This window comes from Felis catus, chromosome A1, assembly GCF_018350175.1.
Source record: "Felis catus isolate Fca126 chromosome A1, F.catus_Fca126_mat1.0, whole genome shotgun sequence".
Lineage (NCBI taxonomy): Eukaryota > Metazoa > Chordata > Mammalia > Carnivora > Felidae > Felis > Felis catus.
The window spans coordinates 145568460-145585325 of record NC_058368.1 but is presented as its reverse complement, the minus strand read 5'-3'; the positions used below and the strand labels follow the sequence as shown (position 1 = coordinate 145585325).

General features: G+C 37.4%; 1 protein-coding gene across 22 annotated transcripts in view; it reads right to left on the bottom strand.

Moving 5' to 3' along the window:
• ATG10 (autophagy related 10) overlaps positions 1 to 16866 on the bottom strand; it is a 275188-nt gene that overhangs the window by 25209 nt on the left and 233113 nt on the right. Inside the window, exons 7-8 of one of the 22 annotated variants that reach the window (XR_006582792.1) lie at positions 798 to 909; positions 233 to 291 (exon numbers count right to left, since the gene is read on the bottom strand). The exons of 18 other annotated variants lie outside the window; for them this stretch is intronic. The gene's annotated coding sequence lies outside the window, so the exon portion shown is untranslated. Of the gene's footprint in view, positions 1 to 232; positions 292 to 797; positions 910 to 5439; positions 5602 to 16866 lie in introns of all 22 variants that reach the window. 3 more of the 22 variants (XR_006582791.1, XR_439535.5, XR_006582804.1) reach the window with 3 other exon arrangements.

Below are 16866 nucleotides of genomic sequence, written 5' to 3'. Positions count from 1 at the left end.
TCTACGAATTTCTAAAAGAAGTTTAAATCTCTCATTAAAATAGTTGATTTGTCCATTTCTGCTTGAAGTCTGTCAATTTTCATTTTCTATGTCCTGAAGCTATGTTATTTGAAGGCATATATCCAGAGAATGAGGCTTTAATACAGTGATCATACTTATCTCTGATTATGCTTTCTTCCCCCAAAAGAACTTTTCTCTGCTATAAATATAGCCACACCAACTTTCTACTTACCTAATGCATTTTAAAAATTATTTGCTTTTCAATCTGTGTCCTTATGTTGCATGTATTTCCTATAAAAATAACATAGGTTCTTTAAGAAATCCACCTTAATAATCTATCTCTTAAATGGAGTGTTTAGTTCACTTGCAGGCTTTGTGATTACTGATATAATTTAATTTTTTCTATTTTAGACTTTTTTTACTTATTCTATTTTTAATGTTTCTTTTCCTTTTCATTTTTATTCCTCTGTTGCTTTCCTTTAGATTCAGTATAGGTTCAAATTTTTTTCTCATTGTTTTTTTTTCTCTTTTTATTAATTTGAAAGTACAGGCTGTATTTCTAAACTTCTAATAGTTATCCCACAATCTTTAAGTAAATGTTTTACTTAATAAAATACAATTACTCAATCTATTTGCCTTTTCCCCAAATAATTCAAGTAACTTGGAATGTTTAACTCTGACCACTCCTTTCTGATTCCTGTACTACTGTTGTATTTCAGTTGTATCTTTGGCTTTTTTAATCCCATAAATTTTATATTATTAATTTTTGAATTCAGTGTTTGTTGAAATTTACTCACATTTGACTATTCTTTTTGCTTCCTATTTTTTTCCTAGATCTTCAGATATTCATTCTGGGATCATTTTCACTATCATTGAACTACATCCTTCAGAGCACCTCTTAGTGAAGATCTGTAGGTAGTAAATGTGCCACATTGTGAATGCTTTATCTTGTCTCCATTTTTGAAAACATGAGTGTTTGTGGGTATGAAATTTTAGGTTACAATTATATTCTCTCAACACTTTGAATATATAATCCCATTTCCTTATGGCTTCCATTTTCTTTTTTCTTTTCTGTTTTGAAGTGAATTACCGATTCTAATTGTCACTTCTTTTAAGATATTCTCTTTCCCTTTCGTGTTTTACCATAATGTGTCTATACGTTGATTCCTTTTCATTTATCCTGCTCAGATTCACTGAACCTTCTGAATCTGAATATCAGAGTCCTTGCAACAGTCCTGGAAAATTCTCACCAACAGCTTTGTGAATATTCACTCTTCATTCTCTCTAGGCCCTCTTTCTGGAACTACTATCAGACATGTGTTTCTCCTCCTCTCTCCCTAGTATCTCTTAACCTGTTATATTTACCATCTTCCTTTTAGTTTTTGCAACAATGTGTATAATTTCTTCAGAGTCTTCTAACACATTAATGCTTTCTTTAACTATATTTATCTGCTTTCTAGTTAGGCCTTCTAATTAGATGCTTTCCTTTCTGAAGTTTCTATTTGATTGTTTATTACATTTACCTGATTATTTTTGATAGTCTGTTCTTCCTACATTATACTGTCAGTATTTCCTTCCTTTTAAAGAATCATATTCAACATATTTATTTCATATTTTGCACCAAAATTTTTTAACATATGAATTTGAACATCTGATACTACAGTTTGTGGTTTTTGCTACCTCTCACTTTTAATGGCTTCTTATGAATTCTGTACTTTTTAAACTGTGACTGGGGTGCCTGGGTGGCTCAGTTGGTTAAGCATCTGACTCTTGATATCGGCTTAAGTCATGATCCCAGGGTCATGGGATCGAGCCCCACATTGGGCTCCATGCTGAGCATACAGCCTGCTTGAGATTCTCTCTCTCTCTCTCTCTCTCTCTCTCTCTCTCTCCCTCTCCATCTGCCCCCTCTCCCCTGCTCAGGCATGTACACTCCCTCTCTCTCTCCAATAAAACATTTTTTTAAATAAAAAAAATAAATTGTGACCTGGTAGTTGAACTATAAATCTAGTATTTCTTTGATGCCTAGGATTAAAAATGCATCCTTCCAGAGAAGTTTACATATGCTTCTCTCTGGTGCCTAGGGATGGAAAGGGAATAAAAGGGATCCTTATTCCACACTCACATGTTTAGGAATTTTCTGGGTCTACATCTTTCACTCTTTTTATATGTTCTATACAGAGTAAAGCAGAAAGGGTCAAATGGTTAAGAGAAAAAAAAACTAATATATAGAGAATAATGGGGAGGCATGCTATTTTATGTAAGTTGGTGAGGGAAGGCTTCTTTGCAAAGGTAACATTTCAGCAGAGAGCTGACCAAGTAAAGAGCAAGCCATGTAATTCTTTGGGAAATGAGTATTTTTGGCTTGGGAAGAACAAATGCAAAGACACTAAGATTCTAGTGAGGGAGAGTGCTCGGAGTGTTCCAGAAACAGCATGAAGACCAATGTGGCCAGATGAAATGTAGGGTAATATTGGCAGAAGTAAGACTGGAAAGGTAACCAAAAGGTAAGATCACATAGGGCCTTGCAAAAGCATATAAAAGATTTGGACTTTTATTCTGAGTGTGATGGGGAGACATTGGGGGATTTTGGAAAAAGAAGCGACATATTCTGATTTACAGTTTAAAATATCAGTCTGGATATTGTAGAAGGAGAAGGAGAAGCAGAAGACCAGCTAGGAGGTGTTGTAGTAACTCAGATATGGTGGTGGCCTATACTGGGTGATGGTAGTGTGGATGGTGGAGAATGGTCAGGTTTGGGATTTACTTTGAATAGAGAGCCAACAAGATTTGCTAAAGGATTCAATACGCTGTGTAAGAAATAGGGAAGAACAAGGATGACTCCCAACTTGAAGTGTCTATTCATGTTTTCTTGACTATTTGTCTAGTGAGGTTTTGCAGGGGTTTATTATTAATATGTTTTAGCTCTTTTGTACCTTTTGAGGACACTGATCCTTTTCATTCACTCAACCATCACCGTGAGTCATGCAATGGTTCAAATGTTAGAAATACAGTGGTCCATAAACAGGTAATACCTACTCCCATAAAAGATGCTGAAACACTAAAAAGAATTTAAATTCCAGATTTCTCATTATCTTTAAATTTTATTCATGATGATTTATATGGGGAATATAACATTAGATAATTTAACATATAATTTTTCTTTCATTTCTTTTATCATTTTTGTGTTTAAAAATCCTATTCAGAATTAGAAAACTAGATATTTACTTATATTAATGTACAGTTTACCATTAAATTACTTGCTGTTCCCCAAACACTATTTTTCTTGCCTCCAAGCCTTTGTACATGAGGTTCTCTCTGTTAGGAATACCCTCCCACCCTTTCCTACCTACTAATGTCCATTTTTCTCCTACAGATCTCAGCTTTCTTTAAAAAATTTTTTTTTATTTCTTTATTTTGAGAGAGAGAGAGAGAGCATGAGCAAGGGAGTGGCAGAGAGAGAAGTGAGAGAGAATCCCAAGTAGACTCCATGCTATCAGTGCAGAGCCTGATTGGGGGCTCAGACTGATGAACTGTAGATCTCAGCTTTCTTTTACCCCAATCGTGCATCAGTTGCCCTCCCTCTGTGTCCCCACTGCACCCCATGCTTAAGCCTACTGCTCAATTCCACACCATTCTGCACAGGTAATCGACCATTTACAGGAGCCTTCTGTTACTATACTGTAATTTCTTGAGGACAGAGAAAGTATTCTCATTACTATTTCAATCTCAGCATCCATAGCAGTGCCTTTCACCTAGTAGACACTCAATAAATATTAATGGAATGACTGCATAGACAAATACATGCTACTGTACCAAGATAAATTATTGGCATATGCAACCTATTCTGTAAAGGGGAATGTTTGTGTGGAATGCACCAGTGGCCTCCAATGCCACTGTAGGGATGTTAAAGGAAAAGAAACATTCTTTCTCTTTGTCACAAAACCAGGGGCAGAATCTTCTGTACATTTATAGGAGTCTCCAGATAAGATAAAATCTTCACTATCTGTGTTCCCAAATATTTCTTCCAAAGTACATCTACGAACAAAGGAGAGGGTCTGAAGGCATAGTCAGGAATAACTCTCCATAGAAACTTATGTAAACTATGCACTATATTCTAAAATCTATCTATTGGCTTCCACACAAAAGATAATATCCTATATTACTACTGAAAAGAAATGATGCACCAAGATGCATATTTTAATTCTCTGAGTTAGCCTATGCCCTGCCACACCACAGTATCCCCCTAAGGTGTGTTATCCAGACACCTTAAGAAACTAAGAAACACTACTAAAATGTATATAATAAACTCATCACTTTCTACTTAACTCAATCCCATATTAGTTCATGTATTTTTCTTTTCTTTTCTTTTTTGCTTTACTAATGCATTCAATAAATATCACTGAATACCTCCTGTGGGTAAAACTTTTGCTAAGTATTCATCCATCTATCCATCTATTCACCATTCATTTATTCAACCAATATTTGAGGAGCATCATTCCATACGCCAAGCACTGTTCTAGGCACTAGAGATATCAGCAGACTCAAGACAGAAGCAAAATCTACTCTCATGGGGTTAATAGTCTAGCTTTACGTACTACAAAGATATCAAACAGCATCCCATTATCTCAACTCCTGGGGTTTACAGTCCAGCTGCACCCCTAGCACTGAAGTCCTGAGTTGCATCTCTAGGGGAGAGAATTCCAAAGGTCAGTAAGTTTTTCACCACTCACTCCCCTCTACTTGGGAGTTCTAAAGAGAATGGAAAAGCAGATCCCTAGGGAGAACAGAAATGTCATTTGGCCTGATGGTGGGGGGTGAATCGTAGGACTTGTGAGCAGAAACCAGAAAAGCTGGCAGAGAGAGATGCGCTCTGTGGGCTGGGTTTTGTTTCATTTTATTTTATTTTATTTATTTATTTTCATCATTTGGAGAAGAGGCATCAGGAGGCTTCCCACCCCAGAGAAGATTGTGTGGGGTTCTCAATGACACTAGCAGAAAATGAGATGTTCCCCACTGTGAGATTGAGGGTATCCTGAGGAAGGCCTGCAAGTGCTGGAGGCCAGAGAGGAGGTCGCCAATAAATGAGAATGAAACCACGCTGCAGAGGCGGCCCAGCTGCGAGAACCCATGGATGGAAAGACTGTTTGTTCCCTGGAGTGATACTCAAGGTGAGATCCCGATGCCTCCTCAACTCCTCTTGTCATTCTGCAGATCTAATGCTTGCTGTATTGTGAGGGGTTTCCATGACACTGTGTTGGGTGCCATGCAGTTGGAAACACCAGACTGTGCATGGGGTATGTATTTTCATGAGCTAAGAGGGACCTTGAGTCAAATTGAATAGGACATCTCTTCACTCCTCATCTCTCCCCATGCTCATTAGGGTATCCGCAATTCAAGGGTTACGGAAATCACTCTCACACACAACAGATTATGTACCACTCAAAAGGTACAAATCCAGGAATATGGGAACTCAGACAAAGGAGAGTTCAGTTCTGACTGGTGGAGGAGGGGCAGCGAAGATTTCCTGGAGATATGGCACTTCATCTGTTCCAGGCCTTAACAGTGAGCAGGACTTGGAGAAGCCTGTGGCGGTAGGCTCTAAGACAGAAAGAGATCACCCCAGGTTTAGCGGAAAGGAAGTTAAGTAAGGGACACACAGATTTCCATCTTTTAAGAAAGACTGAGAAGTGTGGTTAGTTAGAGAAGAAAAAAATATTTATTTTTGTTTGTTGTGTTGGTGACATTGTTAAATAATTGAAGTGATCCCTATAAGATCCAAAGAATGCTCTGGAAGTAATCAACACCTAGACAAGGCAAAGAAGCAAGGTTTGAAGTACAAACAATCCCCTCTTATAGTTTTGAAAAGAGATAAAAAAAAAAAAAGGTGGCGGGGCAGGGGGGAAGAGGTGGGAAATATCCCAGGACAGACTTCTCCCCACTGAGTGTGTGAGGATAAAGATACAAAGACAGTGAGAGAATATTTAAAAATAGATATATGTGGGAAAGAAATGAAAGTCTTGCCCAAATACCCTGAAAGTCTCCTCAGTTCTTGGAGAGGCAGAGGGAGCCCAGAGAAGCTATGCTTTGTTCAAGTTGCACCTGTTGATATTTGTTGGCCAGTTAATTAGGAATAAAATTCTAATGATGTTTGGAAAGTCAGATTAAAAAAAAATAGGAGGGTTCTTCAAATTCATATGCTGCACAGAAGCCACCAGGCTTCCCAGAATTTTTATTAAAAATTACAAACATCACAGCAATAGTTCTTAGACACCACCTCCTCCGCTAACAAAAAACTTTCCTTTCATGGCTCCAGAGGGAGTCCAGAAACTAATTCTCCCACTCCTGCCTACATCTACAAAGGGCTCCCTCCCTAAGCTGCTGACAGTCCCAACTCCAACTCCTGGATTAGAAAGCAGAGTTTGAATATATTTATAGACTCTATACGGGTTGTTGCTTTAAGCAACACCGTTAATATGCCAGAATTCTGAGCTCCCAAACTTATTCAGTTATCAATTTGTTGTACATTATTTAATCTCTCAGTATTTTGATATGCAAAATAGAAATAGCACTGCTGGTACTTCACAGGGTGAAAGGAGATAACCAACAAGACCATTATGAAGCTTGCTGGGGGAAAAAGAGCTTATGTAAATGTCTATTAATTAAATAGGAACGGCTGCACAACTAGGTCAGGCATGATGATAAGACTGAACAACCCATCCCAGCCACCAGCATCAAAAAGAAGAAATGAACATTTAATCTGGAAAGCACTTGTTGGTTGCATTTTATAAAGAATATTAAATTGTAATATTCTGTATCATAACACAGAGTAGAGTATTTCAGACCATCCTCAAAGAATTCTTTGATAGAACAGAAACTTATTAGAGACAACAGCCAAAAACAAAAACAAAAAAGCAAGCCAATTACTAATGAAGAACTTGTAAAAAGCTAATCAAAGCTCTCATCCAGAGAAAATGAGAAAATCTGAGGCTCAGAATGATTTTGTATATTGATGAGATTTTTATATAGCGTCACAGAAAGAAAAATAAAGCAGATTTGAATGAAGACAAAAAGGACTCTAAGTCTCTGTTTAAAAGCCTTGTTGTGTTCCCTATCAACGTTTTTATTAAAATGTCCTGTTCCGGTAGAAACATCCATTTTTTTAAAAATACCTGATCGGTGATGGTGTCAGTAGAGGACACTGTCAGTGTGTCTCTCTCTAGTCAAACCCCTAAGTGTTGGAAGAATGTTTATTTGGCCTCCACCCATTTTTGTAGAAAATTACTCAGAGGGGTGGCTTATCCAAGGTCATGACACTCAGAAATGATAGAGCTGAGACTCATGTCCAGATTCCAGAATAGAACGTAGTCTCTCCCTGCCATTGCCAAGCCTGCTAAGGACTAAATGTAGCACTTCAGCATGAAACAACTTGCAGGCATTACATTTATTCTATTTTTGTCTTAAAGGAAAACAATTGGGAGCTTGTTCTTTCCAAGCATTAATTCTTTTTTTCCCACTTCCACTACATTACATAATGGTGACCATTTTTGGCTTACCGAGTCTATTTCTGAGATACTCACTAAAACAGTGACCATATTTTAGAGCTAGGTATGTTGGGGCATAATAGAGAGGTGAATCAGCAATCACAAAATTCAAGGATTTTCAAGAACAAACTTAAAAACAACCTAATTCATTGATAATCAGATATTAATGTATGGCAACTACCATCCAGGAAGATGTTTTATGAGCAATACAAAAGAAACTAGCAGTCTGTTGGTACAATCGCTTTTTAGAATGGTGCCAAATAGAATTTTAAAGCAATGAAAAGGCATACAGATGAATCTTTAAGATGATTTCTTAATATCACAATGCTCTCTTCAGATAATCAATATAAATTCCTAATAAAAGCACCCTAGTTTACAGCTAACATTTATGTATTTCCTTCCTGCTTCTTATACAACTTTGGTAATAAAAAGATTCCCTTTACTCCCAGAAGCAGATTTCCCAGTGATTTGAGTTAAAATTAGTTTTTCTTTTTAGAAGATCTCTCAAAAGAGACTACCTGAAGAAAATTCCTAAGGAGGTGATAAACCCATTATAAATCTGTTATTACTTATCTAATAATGAAACATGTTAGGGGAAGATATGACCTACAAAAATTTAGCTACTACTAGGGCACCTGAATGGCTCAGTCAGTTGAGTGTCTGACTTCAGCTTAGGTCATGATCTTGCAGTCTGTGAGTTGGAGACTCATGTGGGGCTTGCTGCCCTCAGCACAAAGCCTGATCCAGATCTTCCATCCCTCCCTGTCTCCACCCCTTCCCTGCTTGCATGCACATTCTCAAAAATAATAAATAAATCTTTTAACAAATTATTTAAAAAATTTAGCTACTATGAGATATTTTTCCCACTTTTTAGACTACTAATAATTTGAAACTAGGTAACAAAAACAATGCTACTAACAGGCTATAGTATTAAGAAATTATACTCCTCTATATAAAACTGTAATCACAGATTTTCTTCAGACAATAATTGCATCCTGGTATTTGCAAACATATATTAGAGAGAGAAATAAACTGGTACATATGGGCAAGAATGGCAGTTTCTTATTTTTAAAGATATTTTATTAAAAATGTAAGCAATGTCAGGATTAAAAAAATGTATATTTTAAACCAATTTCCCAACCAAATCCATTTTTTTACATTTCTCCATAGTAACTTCTGTTGGAATTTTAAGAACTGATTTTTATAGCTTGGATATAGTTCAGTATTTTCTAGACAAGAAAGTACAGGACACAAAAAAGAGAGTCTAAAACTGAAAAAGAAAACTGGTACTGGGAAATTCACAGGCTTTCCACATGGACTTAAGGCAGAGCTCAGAAGTCACTGTTATTTTCCCACATGTCCTCTCACACCAGCAGTCAATGAATCTCAGGATTGCTTCAGACTCAGTCATCCTCAAGTTTTTGTTCTTCCTTTTTCTTAAAGGCTGATTGCTTCCCAAATTTATGGATATCTATCCTTCTACCTATCTTTCGTAGTTATGTACACCGTGTATATATAATTTTGTGATTCATTTTTTCTTCTTACCTTGTAACATTATTTCATATATACTTTCCTATATTTTGCATACTCCTTTTAACTTTCTTTTTAGGTATATAATATTCCATCTGGTTGATATAATAGACTTTACAATTATTCCACTGTTAAATATTTAGACCGTTTTCCAGTTTTATACTATTATACATTGTGCATGCATGCACGTGTATTATGGACTACAGATTATTTCCTTATAATCAAATTTTAGGAATGAGTAAAAACAGTGGGGATATCAATATAGCTGTTGATCTATATTATCACATTTCCCTCCAAAATTATAAAACTAATATAATTGCCACCAATACAAACTACTTGAATAATCCCTCAATGTTTTAAATAGCAATGTCTTAATGTTAGAATTAAATCCTCCTTGGGGATATTTCACAAAAACATCGCACAGACTTTACAAAAACTCTAGGCAACTAGCTTAGGATTTATGCCATTTTGGACTTGGCCATAGGATGCAGCCCTTGGGAATTAGTGACTTGGTGAAGGACAGTAAATATATGGAGAAGGGTTAGGGCTCAGGGTGGGGTTTGGTGACTCTCTCAAATGCTTGTAAACACATTATGTTCCTGGATGCTGCTTTTCCAGATTGGCTGGGGCAGGGTCAGCAACTTTTCACAAGCGGCATGCCAAAGCTTCGATGTCTCAGAGGAGGCCTGCATTATCTGACCTGAGTCTCCAACAATTGATACCTGGGTCTCAAATGGCCATTAAAATAGGCCATAACAAATTACATTAAGTAAAGTTCGTGCTCTCCTCGGATTTGGTGGCAGTTGGTATAAATATGACTACAGTATTATCAGATCACTCCTCTAAAAGCTCTGGGCTTTCCTTGGCAAGGGTCTGGAAAATAATGTTAAGTGTAAAAACCCAGCACACAGCCTTGTATATTCATTATGATCACAACCATGGATATGCAGACACAAAACTTGCACACTAAGAAATTGGCATCCAACCTTCCATCTTGAGGCATGGCACGAAATAAGAATGTCAAACTGATGTAAATATAATCGTCAATAAACACACCTGAGGGAATGTGAATTTTCTTCAACACCTTTTTTTTTTTACATTGAAAACACTCTATTTTTAGCATGTTCCTCATGAGGCCCATTCTTTTTTTTTTTTTTTTTTTTTTTTTTTGGTCTTAGCTGGTGGTCTTCCAGTAGTAGTAACAGCTGCTTTTCCAGCATGATGTAAAAGTCTCAAAGCATTCATCCAGCAGAAGAGTCTCCCCATTTTGGCCTCAGGACAAGATCCACTCTGAAAGAGCCCATTCTACAACTACAAACAGATCAAAGGACAAATCCAGCTTCCCCTTCAAAGGAAGGGCCCTCTCCCATGCGTCACATACTAATCAACTTGGGAGTGCATGTGTTGTCCATACACTGATCTTCTCTGTGAAGTACTGGAGATACTCAGCCGCGTTAGTCCACATAGAGTCAATTTGATTTTCTGCCAGGAAAGCCTCAGAATTCTAGAATTTTACTTAGTTTTCTAACTTGATAAAGGAGATGGTATTCTTTTTTTTTTTTTTTTTTTATGTTTTAGTATTTATTTTTGAGAGAGAGCATGAACAAGGGAGGGGCAGAGACAGAAGGAGACACAGAATCCAGAGCAGGCTTCAGGCTCTGACCTATCAGCACAGAGCCTGTCATGGGGCTCAAAGATATTATTCTTTTTTTTTTTTTTTTAATTTTTTTTTTCAACGTTTATTTATTTTTGGGACAGAGAGAGACAGAGTATGAACGGGGGAGGGGCAGAGAGAGAGGGAGACACAGAATCAGAAACAGGCTCCAGGCTCTGAGCCATCAGCCCAGAGCCTGACGCGGGGCTGGAACTCACGGACCGCGAGATCGTGACCTGGCTGAAGTCGGACGCTTTAACCGACTGCGCCACCCAGGCGCCCCTCAAAGATATTATTCTTAATACCTATGTTCTTAATACCTAGTGTTCATAAAACAGAAATTAAAAAGGTAATTTTATAACACTACTTTCACTTACAACTTTACTCCTACAAGTCAGTGTCTTATCCCAATGTCTGTGAACATTTTTGCTTATACACACCTACTCTTAAAAAATATATATCTTATAGGGGTGCCTGGGTGGCTCAGTTGGTTAAGTGTCCAACTCTTGATTTGGGCTCAGGTCATGATCTTGCAGTTTGTGAGATTGAGCCAGGCATCAGGCTCCACGCTGATAGCACAGAGCCTGCTTAGGATTCTCTCTTTCCCTCTCTCTCTGCCCCTTCCTTGCTCGTGCTCTCACTCTCTCTCACTCTCTCTCAATGTAAAATAAATTGACTTCCAAAATTTTTCATTAAAAAGTTGCAAATGGTATAATTTCCAGTATATTGTAAATATTCACCATTTTAAATATATGCTATTATACATATACACAATTGTAAGGATTATCATGTCACTCTCTTAAATGTAATCAAACATAAATGCCACAGCATTATAATACCCACTTATTCATTTAAAAAAATATATGAACAATTGGGTATTTTACATTTTTCTCCTTGAATTTATCTCCATTCTGCTTCTGTCAAAGAATTTTACCCTAATGTATATTTTATGCTTAAAAGCTTTTTATTGATCCTGTTCTTGTAAACAAAAGCATATAGACAGAAAAGAGTTCATTTTCCAAAATTTCCCATGACCATTCTCCTCTAAGTGCTAAATTAACTAAGATGTCTGAGTTTTAATTGTAATTATTAATATTATTTAGTTAATCAAAACTAAACACTTAAAATTTGGCAAAAAATAAAAAGTGAAATATTTTTGGAAATCATAATAGCACCACTTAGTATAAACTACAGGTCATACTTTTTTCATACATGTATGAACCCACTTAATCCTCACAACACTCTACTATTGTTATCTCCATTTTATAGATGCCAAAATTAAGGTTGAGATAGCTTAGACGACTCTTCTAGGTCGCAGAGCCTGGATCCACACACAGACTTTCTGGCTCCATAGTCCAGTCACTTATACACTGTCCTATACTTCTTGGCTCGTAAAAATAGAGATTGAGGGCAGAAGAGGGGGGCTAAAATAAAGGCATGGTCCAGTTGCTCCTTTTAGTGCCCCGGCTGAGCCATATGCCATGGTAAGGGATGCGATGGGTATGAGGCATGCCTTTGTTTTGTACAGTGGCAGAAAGGCAAAAAGGGAAAGTGGGAAAGGAAAATCTTGGCCACAAGTGCCTTTTCAGACAGATGGATTTTATGAGAGGGTGCATATGGAAGTAGAAGATCTGGAAATTAATTCCTTTAGAACTCTCCATAACCCTCCCCCACTACACACACACACACACACACACACACACACACACACACACACACACACCCTTTGGGAGGTCTTCGTATACACCCAGGGCACATACGCTCCAGTTTGAATGCAACTGGTCTACTCAGTCTCTGATACAATAAAAATAAATTAGAGGTGGTGTTTTGTGAAACATTTTTAATGCTTTAGAAACAAAATTTAATTAAAATTTAAATTATTTTAACCCTTGAATTTTATTTTAAAATGGCAGTTAATTTTAATAATTTGGAAGGACACAAATGTTAAAATGTAACAGGATAGTAATAAGCATAACTATAATCTACATGGTAGTTTTATAATGATTAGATGTAATGCATGAAAAGATAGCAGGTCAGTAATAGAGCCATGCATAAAACCCTCCTCTCAAAATCTTTATTTGCATTTCTATTACTGAAATCATTTCCTAATAATGAAGTTGCCATGAGAGAAGCTCCATTACTGAGGAATCACTGTTACAGAAACAACATTATTAAAGCATTGCTAGGTACAGGAACTTTTATTAGAATGATACAAGTTGTATATCACTGTAATAAAGCTTCCATTATAATCCTAATTGCATAAAGCTGTGTTTGAGTATACCAATGCTAGAGCTATAGGACTTTTAATAAAGTATCAAAATAATGCTGTGGTAATAGGATTGTTTAGCATACTAATACTTCAGGGAAGGCTGAACTGACTAATGGATGATGTTTACGTCACTGATTACACACACTATACCAAGAATTAAAAAGAACTCTCATGTACTTTAGTAACATGCAGCACAGAAATGTATGTGTTGAGGTATACATACCAGCTCTCTTTGATATAACAACTCAGTATGTCTAACTCACCTCCTGGTACAAAAGCAAATTGCTAAAATGGACGTTTGTAACTGTGATACTTAAGAGGTTTAATGTTCAGATCTACAGAGAGCTGCTTATCAAAAAGTTAATAATAAATTATATACACCCACAGACACCCAAACAGGCATATCTTGAGAACTGCCTGTTAAAAGAACTATTGGAGAATTTGAGTTTTTGTTGGTGGAAGACAGAAGGTGGAAGGGGAGAGGGAGGGAGGGAGGGAAGAAGAGAGAGAGATTAAATATTATATGGATAATTCACTCTAAAATGCTACTCTATATCATACATAAATGATACTATGATCCTTCAGAGTTACAACTAGAAGTTACTATCAGACTTAGCTTCATACCAGAGAATTTTAGTTTATTTGTACAAATGTTTGTTTTTGTGTTTGCTGTAATGAAGTATTCGGCGGTTCCCTCTAGAAGCATATATAATATTCACCACCAGAGACCACCAGAGAGCCATCCAATCACTCAGTAGGCAGGGAGATGCTCCTTTATATACCTGCTGTGTGGATACCAGCAAGGAAGACACCAGGCCATCTGAAAAGGGCCTCAGTATAGGCTACAGCAGCAGAGGCCTGAAGGTGGCTCTGACAGTCATATTCAGGTAATGGGGCCAAAGCCATTTTGGTTTTGAGATCAATTTTGGCAGACAGATTGACCTGGAGTCTGCTTGGACAGCAAAGTACTTAAACTTTTGAACAGTGTCTCCTTTCCATAGTTCCCCCTTGACCTCTGCCTTACCGATGTCATAAACTGCAAACAGTTGGGTGAGGTTGACTCAAGGGCCCAGAAAGTTAATTTTCCCTACTGACTCAGGTGATGAAGCAAAATGTGAACATTCCCACAGTGTGATGCTTCCCATATCTTTGTATCACCTGAGAGGAAGGTACATGATTTTATTTTTTACTGTATGGTCAGCTGGGATATGTTATTTTTTAGGATTCTAATACTTTCTGATTAAAAATGATCAACCCAAACTAATTTGCACTGAAACAATGAGACACTGTTTCTAAACATTTTTTTTCTTTTTTTTATTTAAAAAAAATTTTTTTTAAACATTTATTTATTTTTGAGACAGAGCATGAATGGGGGAGGGTCAGAGAGAGGGAGACACAGAATGTGAAACAGGCTCCAGGCTCTGAGCTGTCAGCACAGAGCCCGACGCGGGGCTTGAACTCATGGACCGCGAGATCATGACCTGAGCCGAAGTCGGATGCTTAACCGACTGAGCCACCCAGGTGCCCCAACATTTTTTTTTTCAAAAAAAATTAAAATCTCTTGAGGCAGGAGTGTGTGACACAGACATAAAAGGGCTTAATTATCCAACTGGTCAACTAAACACTTGCAAAAACAGAAGTAACCTAAATATTTGAAGGTATTTCAACTTCCATGAATCTAACCAGAAATTTGAAATCAGATAACTTTGAACCAAAACAAAACAAAACAAAACAAAAACAAAAACAAACAAACAAAACCCCACAAACTTTGAATGTTGGCATTCATGCGAGTTTGCAGCTTTCAATTCACTGATGTCCTTATTTTTAACACATGGGGGGGCATCCCAATCTTTCCAATCAGGCCTTGCAAGGAAGAGCTAAACTCTCACTGAGAAAAGAACAGATCCTTACACAAAAGCCTTACATCAGTGTGGTGAAGACTCAAGAGGCTTGAATAAATAAATACTGATTGATTGATTTCTTTGGAAACTGATTCTAACTTCACCACCTCCCATTTCCCAATCTTCTCCACAAACATTTTGTTAGTATACCCCAGAGCATAGCTTTCCTTAAACCAACCCCTCTCCCTGCCATTTCCTCTATCTCCTTGAAGACAATCCAGTCCCACATACCACCTGTCTCCCTCTAGCCTGCCGCAGCCTCCTATCTGGTTTCCTTTGCTCCCGTCTCTCCACTCTCTCACCTTGCACAGACACTTGATTCATCACTCCAATTACCAATTTTACGTCACTCTCTTGCTCAAAATTATTCCTCATTACTCACTGCCTATTAAGCAAAGTTAATCCTTTTGGGGGCATGAATCCCTTTCAATATCTTAAAAGGGCTGTGGACCTTAGAATAATGCATAATGCACACAGCTTTTTGTCTACAATTCAAGGGGTTCTCATACACTGGAAGCCTGGGGGGGTTGTGATCCTGAGATAAGAAATCCAAAACTATGAAGCTTGAACTATGTGGCCTTCTATTCGGTTTCCCTGCAAGCTGGCATCAAACTATCTTTAAAGCCTTCTATTTTATCAGAGAACCCCTAATCACAGACAAGTAGAGTGAGGTCTGCACTGAGCCCCCACCACATGCCAGGAACTCCTCTTAAGCCCCAAAGACATACAGCAAATGAAACAACAAAAGTTCTTCTGTTGCTCATACTCTAGAAACCCAGTTATCCTGATGTGTCTTGTCACACCTTGCTACTACTGCATATCCTCAAAGGCACAGAATTTCTAGTTTTAAAACCTGGCTCTTTGTGTATCTTATACTCCTTTCAATCAGGTTTGTTCTCAACTCTCAGTATACCTTGTGTTTCCTCATCTCTGTGCTGATGCCCATAGAATAATCCTTCATCTTCCTCCCCATGTACCAAATAATCACTGAAAATTTCAAGCCCTTCTCTCTCTCTCTCTCTCTCTCTCTCTCTCTCTCTCTCTCTCTCTCTTTGGGAAGTTTTTCTAGAACCATTTCAGCTCACAATAAATCTCTCTTCTTATAATCTCTATCAGTAATCTTGTACTTTTTCATATACTGCCTATAGCACCTCTTTAGAGCTGTCTTATTATAGAACTTATTATTGATTAATTCTGCTGTGTAATCTGTGAATTATCACCCCATCTTTGGAAAGGGAGACCATGCTGTAGATTTCTATTTCCTGGCCACTGCTGTCTATCACAGTGCTTCTCACACACACCACCACAAACTCTCTATTTGTTGGTTATTGCTGATTGATGGCAAGAGAAGACACCGCTGAGATGATAAAACTTCTCTCTAACTTTCAGGGGTGATCCAGAGAAATTTCAGAGAACCTTTATCTGCTTGGGGATGGATAATATAACCAGAGTAATGCACAACTTAGCAAACCAACCCAACCACTGTTATTCATCATTCTGACTGTGAGCCACCTATGTGCAGTCATCAGCATGCAGACAATATGTAATAAGGTTGTTTATATTCTAAATAATAATTTGCTTTTGCCATCTACATATGGCAGAGATTGGATGCATTCTTATCTGACCTAACCTTCATGTTAATACCTTAATCACAATCTTTGAAAGCAACAAAAGGGCATCTTCAAACAAACAAACAAACAAAAAACCAGATAGCAGATGATAATGGTGTACTGAATGCAGTCTTGTTTGGTGCTATTAGTCACTGTAAATGCATTTGCTATCTCTGTCTGCATCTATAACTCTCACCATCATTTCCTCGCAGAGTAAACAAATGTTGCTTATAAACTTCACCGTACAGCCTGTCTTTGTAGGATTTTTAGCCTACCAATGTGCTTAACAGAATCAAATGCCTTGTTAAAACCAAGTATATGGCATACAAATTACAATGCTATTCTTAGGACTGTATCA